Source organism: Triturus cristatus, chromosome 9 (assembly GCF_964204655.1).
Source record: "Triturus cristatus chromosome 9, aTriCri1.1, whole genome shotgun sequence".
Lineage (NCBI taxonomy): Eukaryota > Metazoa > Chordata > Amphibia > Caudata > Salamandridae > Triturus > Triturus cristatus.
In genome coordinates, this window is record NC_140592.1 from 274,571,987 (window position 1) to 274,589,616 (window position 17,630).

The following is a 17,630-nucleotide window of genomic DNA, read 5'->3' on the forward strand; positions in this document are numbered from 1 at the left end:
ATGTGATGTAATGGTAGTTGCGATGTAAAGACTGCGTTGTAAAAGCATGCATTGTAATTGCATGTGTTGTAACATCATATATTCGCTACAACCCAGGTATCCAACCCATTGACACGGAAATGTAGTTTGGATACGCATTCACTGTGAAATCAACGCATTTCCGCTGCCTGAATTGAAGCAGTGGACATCGCTAACCAAGTGCGTGATGCAAATATCTCGACTTACAACGCAGCCCGACTTTGCCAATGCAGTGCCTCTGAATCAGACCTGCCGCATGAGTCTCGGAAAACACATCGCCAACATCTGCAACACCCCGTCAGTGACTCCAAAGATTCTTGGCCCTGCGTGGCTTCTAACTGGTGCATCGCTTCAGCCCAGCGGTTCAACATTAACCGCTCCGAACTGACGCACATCACTCTTGACAACGATGCATCAATGACTTTGCCTGACTTGGAAACGGCCTCATTGCCTGCGACAGTGATGAATCACCTCTGTATTTCAAGCATCGTCCCCGAGCCCCGACGCATCCAAGATACTGTCAGCTGGTGACTCCTGTATCGGCCCATGCTCCATCGCGGTCGGACTGAACTTTTGGATTAGCCCTTAGTGTGTACTACACTTACCGTTACTAGGATTGTGGTTCCTTCTTGGATATGGTGCATACTTCTGCCAACCAGAAACCCAATTACTAACAAATTATATCTGGATAGGCAATATGGATTTTTAAAATGAGCTTTTGTTCTTTTCTACGAACTGTATTGCTATGCAAAATCATGAAGGGGTGTGAATGTGATGTCCTTGTTTCTTTTCCCCCAGCTGGTACACTGGGTAACAATCGAGCATTTGCACTTGAGCGTATGATGAAACATATGAAATGCCATGTTAAATAGTCTAGCTGCTAATGTTATATCAATTATAACTGGATAGGCAATCTGGAATTTCACATGAGCCTATGCATTTATTTACGCACCGTATTACTATGCACAATTATGCTAATTAGAATTGTTGCTAAGGTCGTATGATTTCTAACTGACGGGTGATCTAGACTCTTATAAGCCCATTTATTTAATTATTAACTCCTATTTCAAAAGTCTTCAAATTTATTTGCTGTTCATATTATCTGAATTGACGGATTGCGATACATTGGATTCACTCTACACCCCCCACGTTGAACAAATGGAAAGATGATGTGTGTGAGTGGGGTGTGGCGGAAGAATGCCACCTCAGGGCAGTAAGAGTGGACGAAAATGCCAAGAGTGACTTGATGGATTGGGGACAAATGTTAACAGAAGTTCCTGTTGCAACAACCCAAGGTAATGATGAAACTACACCCACGCAGACATCCACTCATGCTTCACAGGTACCCAACACAGAAAATAATACCGACCCTCTCACACGCACATTAAATTAGTTACGCCAGCCGATCTGAACACCCACATGATAAGTAAATAGAGATGCCAACTGCTGCCAGGGGGGGTGGGGGGAGGTTTCATGTTTTTCATGTTTCATTTGGTTACATTTATGATTATGAGAACTCTTAAAGGGCATTGCAAATATATTGTGATCCGCTATGTTGCGGAGGAAGCAGTACATCGACATATAGAAACTTAAATGTAAGAATACATATGATAAAGATATATGATGTGATGTGATGCAATGCTATCAATAAAAACTGTTTAAAATATTATGGGAATTGTACGGTCCGGGTGATCAAACTCATTGTCTCTTTTCTCTACCCCCCTAAAGGATGTATTTCTGTGTCTGTCTTTTTTTATGCTCTACAGCGGTCTACTGTATATGATTATAAAGGGCCTAAGCGAGACTTTAGAACTTTATTGTTATTTAGGAACTGAATAAAGCACTTTGCAAATCTGAGATATTACTCCTTCTGGTATGTTTGTATTATGCTGTAAGGTTTTCATTGCTGCTTTAAGATCAATAAAAAAACAAGATAGTGCATGAGATTAACTCCGACAGATACCTGGGCTTATTATTTCCCTGAAACCTAATTTGGAAAGAACATCTTAACTTATAAACATCTTGGTATTATTGAATGCACAGGTTTTAGTAACCACTAACATGGGGGCTTAAACTTATTTAACCGAAATTCCACCAATGGTGTTATATTGTCCTGGAGTACTGTTTCTAGATCCAAATATTACTTGGTAATACATCGAGAGTGTTTGTTTAAAACGAATATTAAATTTGCCAAAAGAATCAATGCTTCAGAACAAACAATGTGAATTCAGCCTAACATCATGGATTGATCAGGCGGGTATTGGTGTGCAAAGGTTTATGAATAAACTCCTTCTAAATGAAGAGTGGAATAAAATATCCTATTTTTTTGCAAAGAAGCCTAAACTGGATAGTGAATTTTGGCTACATTATTATTAAAGACCTTAAATACTTTTAAGAATATATTCTCTTTGGTAATCTAACATCATGGAAACCGTTCCAGTCAAAAAGAAAATTAAAACAATCAGCATAAAATCCTCTCTTTGGAAAAAAATATATATATTTAGTATAAAAGCCCCTTTACTTAACAGTGAAAACGTTAGGCAAATAAAAATTATTCCCATATATTTATGTGTTAGCAGACCCCAAGTTAGTTTGGAGTTGTTAAAGTGCCATTTAGGATGTGATCCAATCTATAACTTACCGGAGTGCCAAGGTCTAGGCAAGGTATGGTCTATGCCCATCTCAATTCAATGACAAATGTATTGTAGTTCATGTAATAATTGACTTTCTATGATTTTTTTAAATTCATAAGACTTTTAAAATCTATTTTTTATAAAATATTCAAATTTGTTGAGGCAATCTGCAATATATCATATAACTTATAAGTGTTTTTTCAGTGGGGTTTGCTTGTTTTTGAAGCACAGTTAAATGAAGTAGGGTTGTATTGTATTTTTTTGAATGTTTTTATGGATTATCGCATTGTCATTTATATTCTGATATTTTATTGACTATAGTCCAAATAAACTTGACATTTGGTTCTAACTCGTTTTGCTGATATGTGCTATTGCATGATCATTAATAGTCTTGGGTCAGTTGTGTCTAGATATCTTCAGCGTTCAGTTTTGGGGACATAGAATCAGCGTTCTTGTAGAGCCTCGCAGGCACAAAATAGTGATGTAGAAGCACATATTATAAGGTCACTGAGAAAGAGAACAGACATTTTTTTCTTATTTTTCAAAAAGAACAAACCAAATTGAGAACTTTTGTTGGTTTACTTTACTCTTATTACAACAGGTGGCTTAACAGGATGTTTTTAATGGTATTCTAATCATGGTTTTGTTACATAGTTGCCATGGCGAAATATGCAAGTTAGCATCAGTACACAGAAGTGAAATTTATGCTGTACTGATAGCGGTCTATATTTAGTGGTGACTTAACTCTACCACTTCCTCTTTACAAATGAGGCATATCGCTGCACGGGTGTCTATTGTGAAGTTAGAAATGATGTGTAGAACTTGAAAGACTGGTGCCTGCCATCTTATGCTGAAATCAGCAATACGGCAAATTAAACATTTCCTTGTACAGCACATTGACATGCTAGGGATTTGTTCGGTGATGTTGCTGAAATGAGGGATTTTCCAAATAAGCTTTTCTAGTGTACCTCATATTCTACAAATGATTTCGGGTACAGAATAGATGCTTTCAGACAATATTTCTATTGCTGGTTGAACTCCAGATAGACTGTCACTATTGCACTAGTGACTTTTATAAATGTGTGGCGTTAAAAAAAAAATCAGACTGCTGCATTGTACGCCAGACAATTTGAATTTGTGAAAGCTGTCGATGTTTTTAAAACTTGCTAGCAGTCATTTGCTCAATGCTTGACATTAGCACCATTTTCGACCATGTAATTAATTTTCCTCCATGCCGCCAATATTTATATCAACAACATTTTGTACAAAAATTAAAAATACAGCTGGCAGAAACCTGTTTACAATGTATCACAATATCGCCTACAGTTTCAATTATCCCCGACACAAAACAGTTTCCTTGATACGACCCCATTTGTTTCATGAGTACCATGGCAATGACACGTGTAGTGAAGGTAGCTTGATCCAAAAAACAGTCCCACAGCTGAGAGAGAACGCGCACGTAGAAGATCCCTTTCAGCACCAGCTGTTCCCACAGATATAGGCTGTTGCAGTGAAATGTTCTTAATATAATTCAGGAATCTCTTGAGAAGTCACAAAAACAACTGTGCCAACACGGAAAATGGTGAATTTTTCATCAGCTGCCCGGTGTTGAGATTTTGTGAGCAATTCATTCATTCATGAGCAGATGTTGAGGGTAGCAGCGCGCTGCAGTGCACTTGAACTTTGTGGCCCGGCTACCACCGGCTGCAAGGACATTGGCAGGGACCTGGCTTTGGAGAATTGTGGGCTGTAAACGTGCACACACGTGTGTATGTCTGTGGCTTCATGGTTTGCAGCCTCCCCAAGACAAGGTATGGAGTGATGAAAGATATGAGCGTTAGTCACAGCATCACTCATGTGAGAAGCATGAACTAGGTGTCTGATGTCGTCAGAAGGGAATATGAACATAGTGTTTTTTTCTTAATACAAATATTAATTGCTCCTGGGTGTTTTTGTCTTTAGATATTTTCATTTTACTTGAACTAAAGTTAACTTTTCTCACATTTTATTATAACAAAACCCACCTGGCTGATAAGATTGTATGTTTTGAAAAGCAATAGCCTTTGATAAGGGTGTTCTAAGCAATTGTTCTATAAACAGTGGAAACAAGATGCAGGCAACTGTAGCGATAAATTAGAAATCTTTTGTGGGTATACACAGTGTGAATTTCGTTCTATTTATAGGCTCTTACTTAGGGCCTCATTACGATGCAGGTCAGACTTACGTCTGACTGGCAATGTGGCAGAAGCAAGACCGCCCGACTAGTAGCCAGCAGTGCCGCTGTCCACATTACAATACGAACGCCTTCAAGGTGGTTGCAATGTGTATATTTTGTATTGCAGCAGTACAGAATAAACATTTACATATCACTGCACTATGCGATGCCTGCCATATGGTGCAGGAATATGTAGGGGGCACCATATGTGCCCCCCAAGACCCCTGGTAGAGGGCCGGGGAAAGGGGGCCACTAGGGGACCCAAAGTCACTTTCCGCCAGGCTTTTCATGACGGGCTAATCGCCATGAAACGGCCGGCAGCAAAGGACATTGTATTCCCTACGGCAGTGTCTGAGCAGGCACCACCACCATTGCAGGGTTTGCAGACCGTCGGATGAGTGGTGGTCGGTCTCTCCGCCCGCCCTCCATCCACACGCTATCATAATGCGGCCGGCGGTACAGCAGGGTCCGATGGTGGTGGGACCACAACCGATAGCCTGATGGTAGTGGTCCCAGCGCCAACGTAATTGGGCCCTTAGTTACTTTATCTTGCAATAGCTAATTTAAGCCAAATTTTAGGTCAGGCTTAGGGACAGTTTGGGGTATTTTTGACATCCACATTTTAAAGAAATAAAATAAAAAACATACATAAAGGCATAGGGTCAGTCCTGTACATCCGTTGGTCCGTTCTGCTGTCATTCACTTTTTGCTTTCGCCAACCACAGCATAGAATGTAAGACAAAAGGGCAGCCCACTTCAGCCATTGACTCTTTTACACTGTGACTGACGGCATTTGGTCTGATCACATGTGATCATTTGCCTAGAAATAACTGCCCTTCAGTGCAGGGTATTTATTTTGCTAATTCATTTTCGTTTAGGATTCTTTACCCTTTTTTTATTGTTTTTGTTATCCTTCTGTGTTTAAACTAATTCTTCACGTTACCTAAATTCAGAGGCAATTTATGCACATTTTTGTGTGATATTTGTTAAACTATAAAAGTGTCTTTACTTCTTTTAAGTGCACCTATTGTTTTAGAAGTACCCTTCCTCTTCTGATAAAATTATATGCAATATTTATTTTCTTTTTTCTAAATCTAAATTATTTTATTGCAAGCATATGCCTGGACTGTTTAAGTGATTGCATGCTTTCTTTTTTTGCATTGTCTTTATTTTTGTGGCATATACTTCAAAAAAAGTTGTAAACAATTAACCATTTTACCACTTTGTCAAGGACAGACCTATTGACCTTGCCAGTGCTTGTTTTTTAATGACAGTGCTCCAAATAAACATAATAGAATACATTCACATTTTTTCAGTGCCCTGCAGTTTCAGTTGGTGGATAACTTAAACAAGACTTGCTCTGATGCCACACTATACTTTTCTTAAATCCGATTTTTTTTATCTGCCGTTAGTCACAATACTGTTCAAGCAAACTGTCTCAATGACTGTTGTATTGAAATGTCCTGTTAGTTTGAACGGTAAAGGCATTGTTGCAGTGGGTCTTTCAGGGCAAATACATGTTTCCAAATGCAGGGCAAACAAATATACTGAGCTTCCGTCCACCCCTTGATTATGAATGGATTTCTTGTCAGATGGCAAGTAAAATGTCCTGATTTGTACGGGGTACCCCTGTTCCCTGTCAACTACAGCCTCTAATTACTGGTATCCAAATCAAATACCATCCATATTTCTTTTAGAATGCAGTGCCTTGACCTACCTGATGTGACGCTCACCAACAATCTATAGGTATCTCCAAACACACATAGAAAAGTAAGCACACAACTACTTTTTAATCTGAAAATATCAAGGTTTTTAGAGAAAAAAAGTAAAAATATATGTTCATATACACGGAAAATAAATCTTCAAGCCTTTGCTTGTTAAACTTTTCACCTGTCATAGTGAATCATATACTACATCTTTAATTCATGTGGTAAATCCAAGTTAAAGGGGGGCAACTAAAACATTACATCTGCTTTGTGTGGGGATGTGGGGAAAAATTGGGCAAAAAATATTGCATGCTCTAAAATTACACTGTTCAAATAAGAGTTCAAAAGTCCTAAAGTAATGTTCATGTTCTACATAATAGTAAAAAATGTCCAATCCAGTTGGGGGTGCTGGGACTCTTTTCCTGGACTGGTGGACACCATTCCTGACTGTCTAGTCCTTCTTTAGAGACCACAGCCTCCTGCACCTCTTACAAAGATGCAGGTTCTTGGGGCAGGGAATTAGGACCAGACACTACCTGAGGATCTGCAGACACTGAGGTGGGTTTATGGATGAGCCAAGATGTTTTAGGGTAGACAATGAATCAGTAGGGGGAGGTTGAGGAAATAAATGTGTGGATATGGCTGCAGACTATAAGGACAGGAGGCAGCTCTCTGTGCTGGACAGCCTGCATCTCTCAATGTGCTGTCACCTCCGGTGCAAACACAGGAAGGCCCCAAGATTTCAACTGCTGACCAGCAAATACCTGCTTCATGACCTCCTGAAAAGCTACCATGGTCACATATTAGTGACCAGTGGTGGAATGTGAGGGCCCAAGTATTTCAGGGGCGAAACTCACCCAGGGCCACTGATCTTCAGACCCAGCACTTGCAGGTGTAGAATGGGCAGTAGTGGGTGTGGATGGAGGCCCCTTTGTTGTGGGAGGCTCTTATCTGGTGGATGCTGCAGGCTGGATGATGACAGGCCTGCTCCTGGGACATAACAGATGGTATTTCATGTTGGTTTGGAGGAGAACCATCATTTCCCTCCTCCTGGCATGTCGTGTCCAGATCAACCATCCCCTTCAGTGTTCTGACCCACCTTTTCCTGAATTCTCTGTGCTTGGGATCTAGTGATTGTCTAGGCAGGTGCATTCTGTCTTCTTCCACCTGTCCCATCTTGCAACTGAGGTTCCCCTTCGAGACCCCCTGGGCCTACTGTTCTTTGCTTTCCCTCTGACAGTCTTCTGAAAAGCAAATGAAGACACATATATTCACCAGTTCGTATACCTACTTCTTTGTGTAAATCAAACGTGTATTTATTATAACATAATAAATGTGGCAATCCATTAAAATGTCATGAAGAAAACTAATTTGTCCTAGAAGCTTCTAAAATCAGGCTGTCAGTTTCTACAAAGTGTAACTGTGATTAATAAGATACACAGGATGCTGATATTGTTTTTATAAAAAAATAACAATTGTTAATGTATTAAAGAAAATGTAATCTAACCAAAGTGCAGGCAGTGTATTTTGTAGAAATTATGATCCCGGTGGAGGCGGGAATGGGGTGCCAGATGGCTGCAATCAGTGGCACCTAATACCCAAGGAGAGTGGGAAATGCCATATAATTCTCTTGGCAATCACTGACTTACCACCAGTGACTGTGGCATAACGATAAACTGTTGCAGTCCATTGGTGACGCATCTCAGTACCTTTCACATGCATTGGGATGAGCCTGCCTATGAGATGCTGCTTCGTGTCCCCACTGACCCTCTGAAAAGCTCCAGTGGCAAGGAAATGGAGTGCAGCCAGTACTTTGATATGTATAGGTATGGCCTGAGAGCGGACTGTAGGGGATCGACCTTCTGCTCGCAGTCTGCAACCTCGTTAATCACCATATCCGGTATTTAGCAGAAAAATATTTTTACCTTTATTTTCCTATTTAACTCTATGTGGTATTCATGTTATACCATGCCACACATCAATTTCTATAAGAAAACTGGCAGTTGGACTCCTGGAAAACTTGTTTTCTACATATGGCAACATACTGGCGTATGTTTTACATGCAAAAAGACAGAGTAATGGAAATGCACGTTTACACTTTATTTCTCATCCTCCCCTTTTTTTGGAGAGTGTTTTTACCCTCTTTCCACTGTAGGTTGGACTAGATTGTAGATTTACTCTTGCTGAAAGCAGAATCAAATTCATAAATCTCTTTCCTGGGTGAGTAGATGTTAGAGATTGGGTTTTGCATGATCTTGTGGGTGTTCAGAAACACAGTGGGCATTTCTACACTGTAACACTCAATTCCTGCCACCATTTTCTCGGTTTATGAATGCAAAACGGAGAAAAAAGGGATCTTGCTTGTTTGTGAAAACAAAAACAAAAATCATGTATAAGTAAGTACATGTGGAAATAGTTTTGAGAAATGAACCCTAGTTTGCACATACTTATGCAATCAAACTTCTCACATGATTTTTTGGAATATATATTCACTGAAAAAGCATAGGTTTTACAGATGTTATAGTTAGGAATTAGCATTTAAAAAACCTTTGAAATTCACTAAAAAACCATAGGTTTCAGGGACGTTATAGTTAGTTGGACATTTGACTCATATAAAACCATAGAAATTCCCCCATTATAGTTAGTTGAGCTAACTATAACTCGCGCGCCCGCAATGCACTGCTGATGAAGTCACATATTACACCACTCATGACATGGTCAGTGACATCAGTGATGACATCACTGATGACATCGGATTGTGTGACATCAAAACTGCAACAGGGACACACACATAAGTACACTTCCTGGCCAGGCAGGAACTGAACAACACCCAGGTCCACAGAATAATAATTCACACCCCAACGCTGGCCTGGAGTACGCAAGCCCAGCCCACTTTGCGTACGTATAAATAGGATAATGACGATGCCACATGTCCCAGTTCTTCCACACTGCCTCAGGTGATATGGCCGCATCCACGTCGCATATCACACTGCGCAGTAAAAAAAAGGGATCAATGAGGTGTACACCATCCTCGCAATCAAAACTCGATTTGAATTGTGAACCCTGCTGGCCGTCGTGTTTGGACACACAACAATGACAGCAGGTGAGCAGTGAGGCCTGGGTGCACAGGGGCTGCAATTGAGTGCGGTGCTGCGGGAAGGGTCGGGTGCATCAGCCTGGGTGCACAGGTGCGAACAAGCGATGTTGCCTTGCGTAATGATGTGATCTCTGACCTTATTCAGTCACATCTCTGTCTCATTTTAAGGTCCTGCTGGACTGTACTGTATATAAGAAAAAAGTTTTACCTATGCCTCTGGTGACTTCAACACTTATTCATATGAAGTAAGATAAACGAAAATTAATACGTTTATCTAAGCAATGATTTATGCCTTTTATTTATTTTATTTTTTAAATTAATATCTTTGATCACAAAAGGAACACATAATGAACTACACAAATTACCACATTGATATTTACACAAAAGTGAATGGAGAAATAGATTGGTTGCTTTGGGAGTGCCCATGTCGTGGTACAATCTGTAACAACGGTATTTGTCATCCAGACTGTTTGATTACTGACACTTTCACTCCCGGAGCAATTTACAAGAGGTCTCCCGAATGAACAACGGAGGGGGAATATGATAGGTGGAGGATGGACCTATCCCTGCTCTCCTTTCACCTGCTGCGCCCAATGGGATTCTATCTACTAGTTTAAGGAACAATCATGCTTACGCTGTTTACTGTTTGACTAAAGCGAGCAGAAGAAGGCAGAACGCCGAAACGCGTCCTCGCTAAATTAAAGAGTGCAACTTACCCCGTGAGTGCAGCGTTTTCTTACGAAGACTTGAGCTTGATATTTTAAATGGACCCACCTCCATTTTTCTGCACCCGTCACAAGAGTGCTGCGAGCGCCAAGGTGGACACTGGAGCGGAGTATTGAAAGGCGCCTTGCACCCTCACTCAGGCTATTGTGGTGTCAGCGTTGACTTTGTCGCCAACCATACAGGTTCGTGGGGTATCGGATATCTACCGACCTCTGCGCTGTGCATCACAGAACCATGTGGCTGACGAGGGATACTTGAGTTCATCACCTTGACAGCAGCATGAGGCTCTTCAAACTGATTTGGCGGCAGTGAATGGAGAAATAGATTGGTTGCTTTGGGAGTGCCCATGTCGTGGTACAATCTGTAACAACGGTATTTGTCATCCAGACTGTTTGATTACTGACACTTTCACTCCCGGAGCAATTTACAAGAGGTCTCCCGAATGAACAACGGAGGGGGAATATGATAGGTGGAGGCTGGACCTATCCCTGCTCTCCTTTCACCTGCTGCGCCCAATGGGATTCTATCTACTAGTTTAAGGAACAATCATGCTTACGCTGTTTACTGTTTGACTAAAGCGAGCAAAAGAAGGCAGAACGCCGAAACGCGTCCTCGCTAAATTAAAGAGTGCAACTTACCCCGTGAGTGCAGCGTTTTCTTACGAAGACTTGAGCTTGATATACATATATATATATATTAGAAGAAAAAAACATTCTGCTTTAGAATGAACACAGTGATTGCAGTGCCTCTCTTAAGTTGTGCATTTGTCTGCCAGCTGGCAGGAACTTGCTAAGGAAGACCTTTTGATAACAATTTTACAACACGCCTTCTGCTAATCTTCTGAAATGTGTGCGTTCATTATATTTCACAATCTTTAACACAACATAACTGTTGATCTTAAGAGTCAAAGCGGAAATGAAACCACCAGCACAATGTTTGATCTGCCTAACCATGCGTTGAAGAACTCTGCTCTTACAGAGCAGGGCGTGGATTGCACAATCCACTTTTTACTTACTGTTGTTTGAATGATAAAGTGTGCTGCTTTTTTTCCTGAGCTCCTTTTTGACTGAGAATAAGGTTACATTTCTGATCACTTCTTAAGTATTGCAAAAGCTTTTGAGGAGGGTGAAACAAAAACAGCACCTCTTTAAACAAGGCATGAAACACTAAACAAGTATGCTCTAGGAAAACTAGCATGCTATTGGAGATGGCATTGTTGTACAAAATCAGAGCCTGCCGTGGACAGCTCTCTTCCCTACTACTGGGGAGAGGATTAAGAGAGTGGCATGCAGGCAAAATACAATTTTGCCTCCTGGAATGCCCCACTTGCACAAAAAAAATATTGATCAGGGTATTTCTTAGAAATTTGATGTCACCACTGGTTAGGACTTTAAAGCTGCTGCCATATCTCGGTTGCCACCACATCTCAATTTATGAAAGTATCAACTCTGCCCTCCCCTCCCCACACGGGCATGCTAGATTCCTTGACCACTGGGACAAAGGTGCCTGGATTCAGTGATATAGATGGGCATAGTCAGATACTGAGAACTCTTTTTGATAGTTGGAAAGACTGGTTAGAGAATAATTATACTGAATGCTTTTGACAATCAGCAACCCCCCACCCCTTCTTCTCGGGTACCTATTAATGTATTTGTTTTAAGCAAAGCAGAAATCTACTAGGCAGACCTGAGCTAGGAAATTGGCCTGGCTGTAGGAGCCAAGGAATAAGTCAGAAAAAAACAACACTGTTTCAGCTTATTGCAGAAATCTTTAAATAATACAAACCAGTAAACAAAGAGAAGGAAGAGTTTGGTATGTTTCACTAAAATGGAAATGAATTGTAAGTCAATAAAGTGCCCTCCATTGAGAAAGTCCAGCAGCATACTCTTGAATTTCCCTGACCACATAGGGCTGGAAAGCATACAATAATTTCTAACATAAAATGGACCTGGTACCCGAACCCAAATATATAAATCTTTAAATTCTTCAAATATCTAAGAAGTTCCCTCAATACAACAGAATCAGCATTTCCATTTCACAGCAAAGCCATTTATTTGCTAAAGTGCAACTTTTACATGGTCTGTTCAGATATTATTCCTATGTGCTCTATAGACATTAGTTCTTAAAGCAGAAATATTTAAAGTGTAGTAGATTAATTTTGCATCAAAGCATAATAAGTAACCTTCTTAAATGCCATGTCCAAGATTTCGTAAAAATATTGCCCATTAGTAATACTGTTGTTTGATGGGTCACTCGTCGCACACCTTCATTGATGTAATTCTTGTTAATTCATGTTTCTTTTTCTATATCTAATGCATCCACATAACTGAATCGAACTTTGTTAATACATTAATCAATATCATATGGTATAAAAAGCAATTCATTCGTCTCACTTAGTGCATATGTGCTTCATCTGGATATATATATATATATATATATATATATATATATATATATATATATATATATATATATTATATTTCCAAATAATCTTTCAAAAATGTGTAATCTGAAATGAACAACGAAAGGAAGCTATGGAAATTATGGACCTTGTTCAAAAAGTGAAATTTACATGTGTAGATTTAGTCATATGTAAATTTAGTCTTGCATCTTGGTGTAAAACGACACTTTTTCGCCATTAGTGTAAAATCAGAGGGTAGCGATATCCAAAACCAGATTAACGAGCGTAAAGTTATCAATAATAACTTTTTAGACAAAACCAGAGATTTTCACCACAGGACAGGGGAAGTATAAGGAAAACAATTCGAGTTTATTAATTCTTACATCAATTTATGTTAAGGTGCTCCATTAGATGCTAAGCCAGTCATGCTTGGGCCTACCCCAGAAACTCCTTGAACTCTCCACCTGTCTGACCTACACTTGACACAGTACACATTCTGCAGTGTTTGCTGCAGCTGGACAGAAGTCAGAGTCTGGCATTTGTTTAAGACTGTGATGGTGCACATGGACCTCAATAGTTGCAAGGTCATTCCTGTGTTGCTATTCCTTCTCCCTTGAACAAAGAAGGGCATGCAGCAGGGTGTAGATGACCCAGGTCACCCACAGAGCTCCCTGTTGAGTGACGCCCTATGCTGCCAAAACAACCGATGTGAACATCTGCTGCAAGCATATAATTAACTCAAGTAACTATAACTTGCGCCCTGCCATTCACAGTGATGTCATCAATGATGTTATTTCAGATGTCATCAGTGATGTTATCAATGATTTTGTCTTTTTATGGTCTAATTCTAGTCAAAGATTAGCACTAGACACTTTACATAGGAGCACGAAGGAAGGGGGCTTGGCTTATTCAAGCTTAAAATTATAATATTTTGCACACTTTTCACAATAGGCATTAGGTTTAGGAAGGCCTGCACTTTACATAGTCATCTACAAAACGATCATATAGGCATGAAATTAGAAACAAATCAAATTAGAAATACTTTAAGGCTAACCAAAACCCTCAAGAAAGTGAGGTACAAGATGCTACAATATGTTTTTTTAAAAGGGCGCAATTTTATGGAACTTATGATGTCCCCTGTGTTTATTCAGGAACCTATCTGGACCAGGTCGAATGGGATGATTGTGGCACTATGGACCTAGCAATCACAATTAGGTGAAAGGCCAATAATTTTGCGAAGTTAGCTGATTTTTTGGCTAATGATAAATGGAAAACCTGAAGTGATATTGAATCGCAAACGAGCAGCGATAGTGTGGTTGCAGTGGTCATTTAGGGCTTTTCATGATCATGGTATCTTACAGCACACTGATCTTTAGATCATATCAGATACAAAGGATCTGGTATCACATTTAATCAGTATTCCCTGTATGAAGGAATTAGAGTTTTGGAATAAATATTTGCTATAAGCTGAGAAAGTTGCTGTCTACGGTCGGATCTCACTAAATGGTCAAAAGAGGGAAGTGTGGTATTGGCCAGAGATATTTGGTGGAAAATTCATGAGTTAAATATCCCAATCAACATTTTAGGTGTGATAGCAGAGATGGGTCATATATTATTTGGAACTGCAGTGAACTGGGCAAGTTTTAGAAACGCATTTTTAGTTTTTTAGAAAATCAACTGCAGATTTAAATTCCCCAAAATCCTGTTCTTGTACTCTTGGGCTACTGCCCCATGTTGGGCATTGCAGTGAGACAACAGGAATGTAATTTTATTTTGATTCTGGTGGCACGATCATTGCTCCTGCAGAAGTGGAGATCCTAGCTTGTTCCCGGTTTCTTTGAGTGGCTTAAACAAATTAAGAGGATCAGGGAGAGAAAGAACTTGTTCTCTGACCAATTGGGCAACATGGAAAAATGTCATAAATAATGGGCCCTCTTTTTGTAAACCAAGGTGGTTTGGGGAGGGCTTCTAACTTTTTATGTGGGGGTTTGGAAGTTTGGATTGTATGAAATGTATGTCTATATGAGTTTCTCTAATGATTGTTTGTAATAATTTCCGCGGCCAGAGAAAAGGCACGTCCTTTAACCGATATCTACCTCCATGCCAAATTTGGTGTAAGTCCGTTCCGCGGTTCTGGCTGCAGCTGTGGCTAAAGGTTCCTATGGGAATTAACATTATAAACACAACCTTATTTCGCACCCCAAAATCATGGTCCCCACTGCACGGATCACCCCCAAACTTTCCACAACAATAGAACCCACCTTGACACTTGATCAAATGTCACCAAAGTTATAGCCAAGTCAAAAAATGCTTTTCCTATGGAAACATGGGTCTAACTATAACTACCTAATGGCGACTGCCAGTAGGTATGCAATATATATATACACATACATATATATATACATATATATATATATATATATATATATATATATATATATATATATATATATATATCGTTTTACCGTATGTATTGTGCCGTCTTTTATGTTTACCATTATTTTTTCATTTGCACTTTTTTTACTTTAAAATGGTGATATTTCACAAAAGTTACTGACATTGACAAAGCCAGAACGGCGAAACGCGTCTGTCAGCGCTGGAGGGAGGGTTTTAAATGAAATAAAATATAATTTTTCACAGACCTGGTTTGAGCGTGCTCCTGCTTCTGTTGGCTGACACTGATTCTGTCTTTGACGGTAAAACGCTGTGTCACGCAGCTCACCACCGCGTACAGGAGGCACCCAGGGTGTGTGGTTGCGACGATGGTGAAAAACTCTGTTCTTATATATATATACACACAGATATATATATATATCACTTGGACTTGTGACACCTTCCCTCTGCTTTTACGCAGAAATGACAAGTGCAGACCATCGATAGTGCAATTTTTATTCCAGTATTTGTTGCCTATATATATTTTATCAAAACAACTGTTCCCACATACGAGACGGACCCCAGCATGCTCGGGATAGCTGAAAAGGATTTATTTTCGAGCCACGTTGATCCAAGTAACGTGTTTCAACTGCACAAGCAGTCATTGTCAAACCTGTTTCGCTGCCATTTTTTTGACTATTTATAGCAGATTCAAATTTTAAAGTGACAGTGCATGAAAGTGAATAAAGTAAGAACAAGGGAAAAAAAAGTGACAGTGCAACCCTTTACAAACAATGACATTGACAGAGTAAAACCAATAAACCTTGTTAGCTACATGAAATGCAGAATATATAGAACATGTAAAATATATAAAATATGAAATAGAGCGTTAGCAAATATGTACAAAATTTTCAAAATAAATTTCCATTGCCTACAACAAGAAATGGTATACACTCGCCAGCAATATTGAATGTGTTAAAATCACCTCTTTGCTCATCACAGGCACATGCCCAACTGGCGACATATTTGCACCATCCGACCCAAACTTCCCGGGCAGTTCATAACGCTCTAACATCAAATTATTACTCCAGTACAATGTCTGTTCTAAAACCCAATAATCAGTGCTACATTCCTGTTCAAACAACATTGTCTGTGCAACTTCATTGGACCATATGGCCCACAACATGTACAGATGAGCGTAGGAATTTTAAATAAAATGTTCCCTATAGAGTTAAAGCTCTGACTACCAAAATCCTTTGCAAGCCTTATTATTTACATGCATGGTATTCACAAGCAAGTGCCTTTACCGAATGTTGCTACTGTAGCTGCCAAACCCCATATTTGCACTGCTCAAAGTACTCTAAACAGACCCTCCTGGATTTCACGAATTAACGATTTGCAAACAAAATCACGAAATCTGCAGTTTTGTAAAAATGCAGCGAATTTTACAAAACTGCCCGCGAAATTTGAACGGTTGGTCAGCTCTTAGAAGGAGGCCCCAATTAGGTCTGTGTTGACAGTACAGCTGTCTGCAATGTCAGTATGTGTGGCTTATTGGTTAGGCCTTTGCAGGCATCAGCAGATAAATGTTACAACAATGTGAATTCTGCAGCAGGTGAGATGGTACATGCTCTAGTGGCTGAGAAGTACATGCTTCGGTATCAGAGCTATGTCTTCCTAATGTTTAAGGAGCTAGGGGGAGGTCTCTACTTAGCAGATCTTGCCCGACCTGCTGGAATGTCGGCCCCCACGTGTCTATTCCTGCATGTCGCCCTCGTGGGGAACAGGGGGCGCTTCACTCCTAGAAGTAACCGCGGCCCCCCCTCACGGTGAATCTCTGGTAGATGCGGGAAAAGCGAGATTTCGGACAGCCTGAGCATCCTGTGGGGGAGCAGGCGAAGGAGTTGTGGGGGAGGGGGGGCTGATGTGACATTCATGTTTCTTTTTCTATATCTAATGCATCCACATAACTGAATCGAACTTTGTTAATACATTAATCAATATCATATGGTATAAAAAGCAATTCATTCGTCTCACTTAGTGCATATGTGCTTCATCTGGATATATATATATATATATATATATATATATATATATATATATATATATATATATATATATATATATATTATATTTCCAAATAATCTTTCAAAAATGTGTAATCTGAAATGAACAACGAAAGGAAGCTATGGAAATTATGGACCTTGTTCAAAAAGTGAAATTTACATGTGTAGATTTAGTCATATGTAAATTTAGTCTTGCATCTTGGTGTAAAACGACACTTTTTCGCCATTAGTGTAAAATCAGAGGGTAGCGATATCCAAAACCAGATTAACGAGCGTAAAGTTATCAATAATAACTTTTTAGACAAAACCAGAGATTTTCACCACAGGACAGGGGAAGTATAAGGAAAACAATTCGAGTTTATTAATTCTTACATCAATTTATGTTAAGGTGCTCC